At 41.3% G+C, this 10,537-nt stretch overlaps 1 pseudogene; it reads left to right on the top strand.

The window, feature by feature from the left end:
* Positions 1-7,084: 7,084 nt before the first annotated feature.
* Positions 7,085-8,519, top strand: LOC150012672 (male-specific lethal 1 homolog pseudogene; annotated as a pseudogene).
* The last annotated feature ends 2,018 nt before the right edge of the window (positions 8,520-10,537 follow it).

Genomic DNA, 10,537 nt, shown 5'->3' with positions numbered 1-10,537 from the left:
AGATTACTGGCCTGTGCATACTGGCCCAACAGTAGAAGAATGTTGCTAGACAAGCCTGAGGAGGGCTGAGGGTGCTGCAGGAGGGGACAAATAAATGTGAATCACAGCAGAGCGGTGGTAGGCCCATGAATGAGAAACTAGCAACCCCAGAATTGAACTAGATCTCCACACAGCCAGCCAATCAACCAGAAAAGATTTGAAACACATGGAATTTTGACCAGGGGCGAATCCAGGGAAAAAAAAAAAAAAAAGATTGCGCCTAAAAGTTGAACTGACTAAAAACCCTTTCATTCTTTTATTTTTCCCTCTCTTTCTTTCTGCCCCTTCCTTCCTTTTCTTTTCTTTCTTTTTTTTCTTTCCTCCCCACCCCTTTCTTCCTTTCTCTCTCCTTTCATTTCTCTTTCATTCTATTTTTTAGTTTTTCCTTCTTTTCTTTTCCCTTCCTTTATTTCCTTCCCTTCTGCTTCCTTTCTTTTTCCCTCTCTTTCTCTTCTCTTACTTTCCTTCTTTTTTAAATTAAAAAAAATTCTTTATTTTTCCTCTCTCTTTTCCTTCTCTTTTCTTTCTTTTTTCTTCCCTTCCCCTACCTTTCTTTCTCTTTTTCTTTTCTCTATTTCCCTTTTTATTTTTTCTTTCCTTTTAAATCTTCCCCCTCTATCCTTCCTTCCCCTTTCTTTCCTTTTTCTTACCTTCCCCATCTTTCCTCTCTCCCTCTCCTTTTCTCTTTCTTTCTTCATTTTTTTAAAATTTTATCTTTATTTTCCTCCTATCTTTTTCTTCCCCTTCCTTTTTCTATTTTTTCCCTTCCCTTCTTTTCCCTCTCTCTTTCCTTTCTTTCTTTCTTTCTATTTTTTATTTTGTATTCTTATTTCTAATTTTTAGTTCTTTATTTATGAAAAACTCTTTCTTTAATCTGTTTCCTACCTTCTATCCCTCATATCCATCTGCTTTAATTTTTGATTCTTTGTCTGTTTGTCTGTTTTGTCTATCCTCCCTTTCACACTAAACTATTTAAACCTAATACTTTACACTTCCATTTCATCACTTCATTCTACATCCTTCCATTCCTTTTTAAACAAACAGTGTAAATATTACTTGCTGTCTTGCATAGCCTTGACCCTATTTGCTAATATTATTATTCTATCACTTTCTCTCAAAAATCATCCTTCTTTCATTTTAAACACCTTTATCTATTTCTCCTATAAAATAAGAGTCTTAATCTCTCTACATTTATATTACTACTGGTTAATTTTCTGCTGATAGTGGGATTCTGGTTGGGGGATATTTTGGAGGGTGTGGGTTTCTTGCCTGGGTTGTGTGCTTATCTTTTAACAGCACCTCCACAAAAAAACTCAAGACAAGGTGGGTAGACCACTCTCAGTCAACTAGCCAGAGTAAAGGACCCACCAAAGAGTAACTGAAATACAACCAGACAGCTTAAACAAATGACATAAAGGGCAACACAACATCATTAGGCTCAGAAGATTAAAGAGACGAAACCACTGAATCCCGCAGGTCTCCTATAAGAATCTCATATCATGGAAGTGAGAAATTAGGGTAGAAAAATCTAATAGACAAAAACAAACAAGAAGAATTCAACATGGAGAGACACAGAAACAACCTCACGAATAAAAAATTTAAAAAAAAAGAGGAATCCCCAGAAAGAAAGATAGATGGAATAGACATAGGCCAACTATCGGACATGGAATTCAAAAAAATGGTTATAAAGAAACTCAATGACCTTGATAACCTCAAAGAACACTATGACAAACTTCAGGAAAATTACCAATAACTCCAAGGAAACTACAAAGAATTGCAGGGAAGCTACAAAATACTTATGGAGAACTACACCAGCATAAAAAAGGACATAGACACTATTAATAAGAACCAGGAAGAAATGAAGAATATAATCTCTGAATTTAAGAACACGGTAGAATCAATCAAAAGCAGGCTGAACAAAGCAGAAGATTGGATCAGTGAGTTAGAAGACAATGAAGAAAAAAATTGCCAGACAATACAACAAAATAAAAATTTTTTTTAAGGAATGAAGAGAGTTTAAGAGAACTGCAGGAAAACATGAGACAAGACAACAGAATCATAGGGATACAAGAAGGAGAAAAGGAGGAAGAAGTGATAGAAAACCTGATTGAAAAAGTAATGACAGAAAATTTTCCTAACCTTGTGAGAGAAAAAGTCATAAAAATCCAGGAAGCACAGAAGGTCTGAATGAAGATGAACCCAAAAAGGCCCACTCCAACTCTAATCATAAATAAAATGTCAACATTCAAAGACAAAGTGAGAATACTAAAAGCAGCAGGAGAAAAAAACAGATAATAACATACAACGGAGCTCTGATAAGGCTATCAAGTGACTTCTCAACAGAAACACTACAAGCCAGAAGGGAATGGCAAAAAAATTTCAAGCAATGAAAAACAAAGGATTACAACCAAGAATACTCTACCCAGCAAGGTTCTCATTCAAAATGAAGGTGAAATAAAAAGCTTCTCAGACAAAGGAAGACTAAAAGAATACATCTCCACCAAACCAGCATTGCAAGAGATGCTAAAAGGAACGCTTTAAGAAAAAGAAGGAAAAAAAGGGAAGGAGAGGAACACAACTCCAAGAGGAAATGAATAAATACTTGTCAATAATATCACTTAATATAAGTGGATTAAATAATCTAATTAAAAGACATAGGATAGTGGAATGGATACAAAAATATGACCCACATTTATGCTGTCTACAAGAGACATACCTCAAAACAAAAGATTTATACAATTGAAAGTGAAGGATGGAAAAGAGTATTCCAAGCAAATGGACATGAAAAAGAGCTGGGGTAGCAATACTTATATCACACAAAACAGATTTCATAGCAAAAACCATGAAAAAAAACAAAGAAGGACCTTTCATAAAGTTAAGGGAAAAATCGATCAACAAGATATAACCATTATAAACATATATGCACCCAACATAGGAGCACCCAAATATGTAAGGACAATTTTAAAAGACTACAGGAAGGATAAAGACAACAACACACTCACAGTAGGGGACTTTAACACACCACTGTCAACAATGGACAGAAGCAAAGAAACACCAAAGATATTGAGGCATTGAGCAACACTCTAGATTAAATGGACTTAGTCGATATATATAGAACTTTCCCCCTAAAGAAGCAAAATATACATTCTTTTCAAGTGCACATGGAACATTTTCAAAGATAGACCACATGATAGGACACAAAACAAGCCTCATCAAATCCAAAAAAATTTAAATTATATCAAGCATCTTCTCAAATTACAATTACTTATAATTGAAAATCAACTTCAAGGAAAAAACTCAAAAACATTCAAATGAGAATGAATAACATGCTATTAAATAATGAATGGGATAACAATGACATCAAGGAATAAATCAAAAAGTTTCTGGAAACAAATAAGAATGTACACACAACAACCCAAAATCTATGGGATACAGCGAAAGCAGACCTGAGAGAAAATTTCATAGCAATACAGGCCTACCTAAAAAGGATAGAAGAATCTCTAACAAAAAATTGAACCCTACAGCTACAAGAACTAGAACAGCAAGCAAAGCCCAGGGGAGTAGGAGGAAGGAAATCATCAATATCAGAGCAGAATTAGATGACACAGAGATTAAATAAACAATTCAAAAGATCAACAAAAGTAGGAGCTGATTATTTGAAAAGATAAACAAAATCAATAAGCCTTTAATCAGGCTCATCAAGAAAAAAACAGAGGACCGAAATTAATAAAATCAGAAATGAAAGGGGATAAATCACAACGGATACCACAGAAATACAAAAGATTGTAAGAAATTATAAGAAACAACTGAATCACAAGAAATGTGACAACCTAGATGAAATGAACAAATTTCTGGAAACATATAATCTTCCAAAACTAAATCAAGAAGCATAAAGCCTGAATAGACTAATAACCAGTGAAGTTGAAGCAGTAATCAAAGAACTTCTGGCACACAAAAGCCCTGGATAGGATGGATTCAAAGGTGAATTTTACAAAACATTTAGAAAATAACTAACTACTCCAAAAAATCCAAAAAGAGGGAAAACTCCCAAACTTGTTCTATGAAGCCCGTATTACCTAATTCCAAAACTAGGTCAAGACACAAAGAAAGAAAACTACCGGCTAATATTCCTGATGAATATAGTGCTAAAATCCTCAACAAAATATTGACAAACCGGATCCAACAACACATTAGAAGAAATTCACACCACAATCAATTGGGATTCATCCCAGGGATGCAAAGATGGGTTAATATTTGAAAATCAATAAACTTAATACACCACAAAAACAAAATGAAAGAAAAAAATAACACATGGTAATAGCAATAAATACAAAAAAAGCATTTGACAGAGTACAACACCCACTTATGATGAAAACACTCAGAAAAATGGGAATAGAGGGAGCATACCTCAACATAATAAAGGCCATATATGAGAAACCTGAAGTCAACATCATACTCAATGGCCAAAAACTGAAAGCATTCCCCCTGAGGTCAAGAACAAGACAAGGCTGTCCACTCTCTCCACTCCTATTCAACATAGTCTTGGAAGTTCTAGCCACAGCAATCAGACAAGAAAAAGAAATAAAAGGCATCGAAATTAAAAACGAGGAAGTAAAACTGTCATTATTTGCAGACGACATGATAGCGTGCATAGAAAACCCTATAGACTCCATGAAAAAACTACTCGACCTAATAAGTGAATTCGGCAAAATAGCAGGATACAAAGTCAATATTCAGAAATCAAATGCATTTCTGTACACCAACAATAAATTTTCAAGAAAGAAAGTAAAAGAAAAATCCCATTTACCATAGCAACAAGAAAAATAAAGTACCTAAAAATAAAATTAACCAAGGAGGTAAAAGACCTGTACTCAGAAAATTACATAACACTGAAAAAAAATTAAGGAAGACACAAATAAATAGAAGTGTATACCATGTTCATGGATGGGAAGAATCAACATCATTAAAATTTCCATACTACCCAAAGCAATTTATAGATTCAATGCAATCCCTATTAAAATACCAACGACATATTTCTCAGACCTAGAACAAATACTTCAAAAATTTATATGGAAACAAAAAAGACTTTGAATAGCTACCACAATCTTGAGGAAGAAGTACACAGTAGGAGGAATCACAATATCTGACATCAAACAATACTAAAAGCCATGGTAATCAAGACAGTCTGGTACTGGCATAAGAACAGACATATAGGGCAATGGAACAGAATAGAGAGCCCAGAAATAAACCCAGGTTTCAGATGGTCAACTAATATTCGACAAAGGGGGAAGGAACATAAATTGGAGTGAGAAGAGCCTCTTCAACAAATGGTGCTGGGAGAACTGGACAGGAATGTGCACAAAAATGAAACTAGACCACAAACTTACACCACACATCAGAATAAACTCAAGATGGATCAAAGACTTAAATGTAAGTTGTGACACCATAAAAGTCCTAGAGGAAAACATAAGCAGAAAATTTTCAGATATCCCACATAGCAATATTTTCACCAATAGATCTCCTAAGGCAAGGGAAATATAGGAAAGAATTAAAAAATGGGACATCAAACTAAAGTTTCTGCTCAGCAAAAGAAAACATCAGGAAGATAAAAAGAAAACCAACTGTACGAGAAAACTTATTTGCCAAAGATACCTCAGACAAGGGATTGATCTCCAAAATATATAAAGATTTTATATTACTCAACACCAAGAAGACAAACAACCCAATTAAAAAATGGGCAAAGGACCTAAATAAACACTTCCCAAAGGGGACACACAGAGGGTCCACAGGCATATGAAAGAATGCTCAACATCACTAGCCATCAGAGAGATGCAAATAAAAACCACAATGAGATACCACCTTACACCATTCAGAATGGCCATCATCAACAAATCAACAACTTGTGCTAGAGAGGATGCGGAGAAATGGGAACCCTGGTGCACTGCTGGTGGGAATGCAGACTGGTGCAGCCACTATGGAAAACAGTTTGGAATTTCCTCAAAAAACTAAAAATGGAACTGCCTTTTGAACCAACAATTCCTTTGCTAGGACTATATCTGAAGAATTCTGAAACACCAATTCAAAAAAAATCTATGCAACCCTATGAACACTATTTACAATAGCGGAAACAACCTAAGTCCCCATATGTAGAGGAGTGGGTCCAAAAATTATGGTACATTTACACAATGGAGTACTATGTAGCCGAAAGAAAGAAAAAACTTCTACCATCTGCAACAACATGGATGGACCCAGAATTATGCTTAGCGAAATAAGCCAGGCAACGAGAGAAAAATACCTTATGCTATCACCTATTAAGGAGACTAATGAATAACAAAAACAAATGAGCAAAATAGAACCAGAGGTATGTAAACAAGGAGTAGACTAACAGTAACAAGGGGGGAGGAGGGAGGGAGAGAAAAGGAAAAGAAGGGGAAGGGTCTAGTCAGGGACCATGTATAAATGGCCCTTAGACATGGACTACTGGGTGGGGACTGACTGTGGAAGAAAGGGTGGGAAGGGTGCAGGGAAGCAATAGGAAAAAAAAAGTAGGACAAATGTGACAGAAAAACAAAAAGTTTTAGTGGGGGGAAAAAAGAAAATATAAAAAATGAATATGCAATTTGCTCCTGAGGAGGAGTGGGGGAAATGGAGGCTCGGGGCGGGGAACCGGGGCGGGGAAAGGGGGTGTGTGTGTGGTGAGGAGACAAGGCGGGCCCGGCCGGGCCAGAGGGGGCAGAAGCGAGCTCCGGGGATGAGTTCGGGGGCGGCTGGGTGCGAGCTCCTGCCCCTGAGGCAAAGGCGGCAGCAGAGGTTGCGGCGTGGCCCCCATGGGCCGGCAGCGGGCCTCAGCCGTGGCCTCCACTTCGCCACGTGCCAGCGGGATGGCGCCCAGACCAGGAGGAGCCGCGTTAGCTGAGGCCTGCTGCCGCGCTGCTGAGGCGAGCCTTGCAGACTCCCCTCCCCCTCCTCCGTCCTCAACCCCCCTGCACCTCTCCCCTTCCCCACCCCCTCCTCGTCTCCGTCCCCTGCGCCGCTCCGGACCACTATGACCATGTGATCCGCAGTGTTCAAGGCGGCCGCAGCCCCTGCCGGCGGTAACCCTGAGCAGCAACTGGAGTACGAGCGGGCTGCGGCGCTGGGCGGGCCCGAGGACGAGCCCAGGGCGGCCGAAGCCCACTTCCTCCCCCAGCACCATAAGCTCAAGGAGCCGAGGGCGGCCGCTGGCCTCCTCCCAGGGCGGAGCCCCACGCCCTCTCTGGCCGGCTGCGGCGGCGAGGGCCGGGGCTTGTTACTCCCGGCCGGGGTGGCCCCCCGGGCAGCAGGAAGAGCTGGGGAGGCTCGGTGCCCTTGCCCTGTCTGCCCCCAGCCACCGAACAAGCCGGCATTGGGGGGGAGCCAGCAGCAGCTGAAGCCGGCTGCAGTCCTTGACCCAAGTATCAGGCAGTGTTGCCCATTCAGACGGGCTCTCTCGTGGTGGCGGCCAAAGAGCCTACGCCCTGGGCTGGGGACAAGGTTGCGGCGGCTCCCCCAGCTGCCACCGCCTCGGACTCGGCGGGACCCCACCACTACCTCTGCCCCGGCCACCACCCCTCGCACCCACGGCCACAGCCGGGACCCTGGCGGCCAGCGAGGGCAGATGGAAGAGTATGAGGAAGAGCCCTCTCGGGGGTGGCTGTGGCTCAGGAGCCTCCAGTCAGGCCACCTGCCTCAAACAGATACTTCTGCTGCAGTTGGACTTTATCGGATGAACAGCAGCAGCAGCAGCTGCAGGCTAAGGAGAAGGAGATCAAGGAGCTGAAGTCAGAGAGAGACACGCTTCTTGCTCGGATTGAACGTATGGAAAGGCAGATGCAGCTGGTAAAGAAGGATAATGAGAAAGAAAGGCATAAGCTGTTTCAGGGCTATGAAACTGAAGAGAGAGAGGAAACCGAGCTATCTGAGAAAATTAAACTGGAGTGCCAGCCAGAGCTTTCTGAGACATCCCAGACTCTGCCTCCCAAGCCTTTCTCATGTGGGCGGAGTGGAAAGGGACACAAAAGGAAATCCCCATTTAGAAGTACAGAAAGATTCCTGTTAAAAAACTGGCTCCTGAATTTTCAAAAGTCAAAACAAAAACTCCTAAGCACTCTCCCATTAAAGAGGAACCCTGTGGTTCCTTATCTGAAACTGTTTGTAAACATGAATTGAGGAGCCAAGAAACTCCAGAAAAGACCCGGTCTTCAGTGGACACCCCGCCAAGACTCTCCACTCCTCAGAAGGGACCCAGCACCCATCCCAAGGAGAAAGCCTTCTCAAGTGAGATAGAAGATGTGCCGTACCTTTCCACCACAGAAATGTATTTGTGTCATTGGCACCAGCCTGCCCGATCACCGTTACCATTGCGGGAATCCTCACCAAAGAAGGAGGAGACTGTAGCAAGTAAGGCATAGAGAACACTTGCTCTTATACCCTAGTGGTGGCGGTCAAGCTAACAAGTGTGAAAATGCCTATGGCATTTTTAAAAAAGTACAATCAATAAAGCAGAGTTCTGTCAAGAATGAGTAAGTTAACAGCCAGAGACAGACACTGTGCAGGCATTGCAAATAGATGGAATTACAGCAAAATGTGCTCAATGTATTTGCCTACTTACAACACTGGGAGATGTGTTTGCCAGTAAGTTGCTCATCACAAGAGCACCAGACTTGGGGGTGTAATCTCCGGCAACTTGAATGCTCTCTGAAAGAAGGGTTTTCTGTGCTGTGAAATGCATAGAACTTATACTTTGCCATGCACGACTGTTCCTGAAATTGATATTGTGTGAAACCTGGGAGGGTGTGGTCTTTGGGTGTTCCCAGGGGCCAATGGTAATTTTTGGGTTGGGGAGCCAGCTTGGGGTGGGGAATTTTACCTGGGCCTCTGCTCTTTAACTATATAAACATTCATCTGTATCTCTGTGTCCTGGTCTGGGGGGAGGGCAGGAGGAATCTGCCAAAGACCAAACAGTCTTACTTTAGCTTACTATACTTCACAAAGGTTCTAAATGTGAAGAGTTTACTTGGATTGCAGTAGCCCATTGGTTGTTCATATATTTAAGTAAAATGGTCTACAAACTATTTTTCAAACAAACAAAAAAAAAACAATTTTAGTGAATATTAGAAAGACAAGGATTTTCCTACACACTGTATATTTTTCTCCCTATCTGATCCTTCCAGAAATTGGCACCCTGAAGAATTAAGTAATAATATAAGATTCTTTGCATGAAACTAATAAGACCATTTGTTAACAGAGGTTTTGTTGACCAAGACTTTGACTGGAATGTCACACCTAAAGGAGGCATGCTTGGGCTCTGGTTGTTACCAAAAAGCCCTGAGGAACTAAGGCTGACCTTAGAAGGTAATAAAACTCCACAAGAAAAAAGGCCAGGTACCTAGGTTGGATGTGCAGTCCATGGCAGTCTTTCCAAGGAAGGAATGAAGGTTGCTTTCCTGAATGATGGCTTGAAGGAACCTAAAGGCACAAGGTAAAACCTGAAGGAATTGGAAAAGACAGGTGTTCAGCAAGGCTGAATGCCAGGTATGTGGCTCAGCTTCTGTGTTCTGAAGGGCAGACTGAAGGTCACCCTAAATGTTCCTTGTGTAAGTTCCAGCAAAACAGAACTAAAGATCATAAGTGATCATTTGCTGCTCTTATTGAGTTTATACAAATGAACAGGATAAATTAAAAATGGACCTAATGCTGTCCCTTTAATGACAAGGAGGTTAATCTTAAGGAGAAAAATTGTGATTCAAGGAAAATCACAATGCTCAGTGGTAGACTATAAAGTAGTGCAGCTAACTGTCTTTAAAGTTTCTTTTCATTTAGTTTGTTTTCATTTGAAAGTTAAACTAGGCCTGTGGCATCATCAAAGATGCTCAATTTACAGGCCAGAAGAATGTCAAATGCCTTGCAACTGGATGTCTTTCCAATAAGACAGTCTTACAGATTTGGAGACTGGTTTGTGGGTTATGATACATAAATTAACATGTGTTTTCTGTTTTCGAAGGGCATAAACCTAGGATCTCATTACATGAGTGATCATCTGTATGTATCGTCGGCAGCCGTCCATCTCGAGAGACAATGGTGTAGCTTCTTAAGAGTCTATCTGCACCGCCGAGAATGGTTGTGCAGTCCGACTCGGGAGTGACACGGTATCTGTCTCCTCCCGTGTTGAATCGACATCTTGCGATGACGCTGGAGTGTCCTCTCCAGTGAAGCTGAAGCTACAGAGCCTGGGCAGGGTGATATGGAGGGTCTGCTGTTGCCCATGCAGCAGACCCCCCCCCCTCTTCGCAGCTGAAGGGTCCAAGGGAAAGACGGAGTCAATACAGCTTGGTTTCTGGTGCGCCGCAGGAGTTGCCGGTGTTGACTACAACGTCAAACTGCCTTAGGGACTCCGGCTCCGGGTTTTCAGTCGGGGTTTACTCCCTTAGCCTTTCCCCTGAAGAGGTATGCCGCAAGGCAGCGGAGGTTTTTTGGAGTC

The sequence above is a fragment of the Furipterus horrens genome, unplaced genomic scaffold, assembly GCF_987537825.1.
Source record: "Furipterus horrens unplaced genomic scaffold, mFurHor1.1.pri manual_scaffold_4, whole genome shotgun sequence".
NCBI classification, from domain to species: domain Eukaryota; kingdom Metazoa; phylum Chordata; class Mammalia; order Chiroptera; family Furipteridae; genus Furipterus; species Furipterus horrens.
This window is presented reverse-complemented; position numbering and strand designations above follow the sequence as displayed.